General features: G+C 49.2%; 1 pseudogene; it reads left to right on the forward strand.

Moving 5' to 3' along the window:
* Positions 1–1,381: 1,381 nt before the first annotated feature.
* On the forward strand, positions 1,382–2,177 carry LOC114499002 (annotated as a pseudogene).
* The last annotated feature ends 300 nt before the right edge of the window (positions 2,178–2,477 follow it).

The following is a 2,477-nucleotide window of genomic DNA, read 5'->3' on the forward strand; positions in this document are numbered from 1 at the left end:
TACAGCAACTTATGAATGGGCAGGCCATTCTCAGCAACCTGATGAGTGGGCAGGCAAGGGATCATTTCTGTCTGTAAAGATGAGAAGACAACTTCAGGAAGGTTAGAGACTCTACTGAGTTATAATACAGCTAGAAATAGAACTCTCAACATAGGGCTGGGAGTTAAATTTTATATACGTGAATACTGAAGAATGAACAATCTAGTTAGGGACAGAAAGCTAAGACACAGGAAGCTGTTGAGGACTGAATTTTATCCCCAATGTACAAGGAAAGGAGACATCTGTGAGAGCAGATTTAGAACTCATTGGGCTTCATAGAGGGAGTAGGAGCTGAATTAAGATTTTAAGGAGAAAAAATTCATTCGTTCATTCATTCATTCACTCTCTCATTCAACAGATATTATTTGAGAGCCTGTATCTGGTTGCTAGGTCCTGGCTGGGGAAAGCCACAAGAGCAGTGCTGGGGGCAGACAGGAGGATGACTTCAAAGGGAGAAAATTTGTGTAGCAGGATGGGTTGGGGTTGATGTAGGAGAGGTGAGAAAGGAAGGTCCTGGAAGTTTTGACCGTGAGGCCAGAGGGAGCCCTATCGGGTTTTAAACAGGGAACAGACAATACAAATGGGAAGGTTGCTCGGCTGGATGCCGGAAACCCAGAAGTGTGCTGTTATTTGCTTTATGATCTTGGGTTCATGCCCCTCTCCGGGCTTGTGTTTCCCCATCTGATAAAACGGGGAGGCTGAGGAGCCCCAGTGTGCCACGCAGGCGAAAATCTCTGGGCCTGTGTGACTTCAGCAGGTGAGTCCTGGGCTTGTGACGGGAGGAATTGGACAGCAAAGGTTCCATCTTGCTTCTTTCCTGCCGACACCCTCATCTACGTGCCTGCTTCCAGCCTGACCCTTCCCTCCCCAGAAAGGCGACACCTCGTCCCTCTCTCTCTTACTCTCCTCTCTGTTCCTTGGACTCACCAGGTCTCAGCAGGGTACTTTCTTCCTTAAGTGAGTCCCGTGGGCTTAAGTAATGTAGCGTACCTTTATTTTGCATCACAGGGAGACCTGAGTTCACACAGTCTTCTGAATTGCGTGAGTCCGTGACTCAAAGATGTTATCAAAGACCTGGATTCTTTCCACCTTGCCTTTCATCTTTAGGCTGATAGCAGGGTGGCTGCTGCAGTTTTTGGCTTCATATCCAAACACTAACGTAGGCAAAGAAAGAAGGGAGAGGGGGTCTTTTTCCATAGCTCTCTTTTTGGAGAAAGAAAAACTTCCCCCAAATTGCCTCCCCCTAGCAGACGTCTCATGAGTTATTGGACAGAAGTGGGTCCCTTGCCAGTGATTCCCAGCAGGGGGTGATTCGACAGTCTTCGCCAACAGTCACCGTGGTTTCCTTCTTCAACAGTGCTTGGATGGAACCAGTGACCTGTCCTTCTGCCACCTCCTCACAGTGCCCTTGGACCGCCCCAAGGGCTGCACCACCGCCCCAGCACCTCAAAACTCCCCATCTTCAGCCATTTGTCCTCAGCCCCCCATCATGACAACCATGTCACCTGGCAGGTGTGCCAGAACTACCACCAGGACTTGGAGGCCACCATCAACTGCCAGATCAGCCTGGAGCTCTATGCTTCCTACACCTTCCTGTCCATGTCTTACTACTTTGACCACCATGGTGTGGCTTTGAAGAACTTGGCCAAATATCTTCTTCACCAGTCTCATGAGGAGAGAGAGAATGCGCTGAGAAACTGAAGAAGCTGCAGAACCAATGAGGTGGCCAAATCTTCCTTCAGGATATCAAGACACCGGCCTGTGATGGCTGGGAGAGTGGGCTGAATGAGACGGAGTGTGCATTCCACTCGGAAAAAAGTGTGAATCAGTCACTGCTGAAACTGCACAAACTGACCCCTGAAAAAGACGACCCTCATTCGTGTGACTTCAGTGACACGCACTACCTGGATGAGCCGCTGAAAGCCCTCAAAGAGCTGGGTGACTGCGTGACCACCATGAGCAGGTCGGGGGCCCCTGAGTCTGATGTGGCAGAGCGTCTCTTTGACCAGCACGGGCTGGGACACAGTGACAAGGGCTCAGCCTCAGGCTGCCTTCCCATTGCCACTTGGCGACTTCCCTGGTCGCCAAGGCAGTGTGTGCGTGTTGGAGGTGCAGGTAGACCTTGGCCCTTTCTATAACTTGTACAAAACATCCACTTATGTTCTTCACTTGTACTGTTCCTTCAGTTAAAGTAATTTGGTACCAAACCAAACCAAACAGAACAGGGTGATTCTGGCCCCCAGGGGACATTGGGCAACGTCTGGACACAGCAATAGTGCAGCCATTGAGAAATCCTGGCGTAGTCTAAGGTGTGCTATCTTTTAAAAATTCTATTAGGTTTGATTCTGTAACAGTTTACACGGTAATTATGAATAGATAAATCTTGTGAGAGTGGTCTGTTATCTTCTTTTTCTGTGCTGGCCCTGTCATTTGGTATC

Source organism: Phyllostomus discolor, chromosome 6, assembly GCF_004126475.2.
Source record: "Phyllostomus discolor isolate MPI-MPIP mPhyDis1 chromosome 6, mPhyDis1.pri.v3, whole genome shotgun sequence".
In the NCBI taxonomy this organism is placed as follows: Eukaryota; Metazoa; Chordata; class Mammalia; order Chiroptera; family Phyllostomidae; genus Phyllostomus; species Phyllostomus discolor.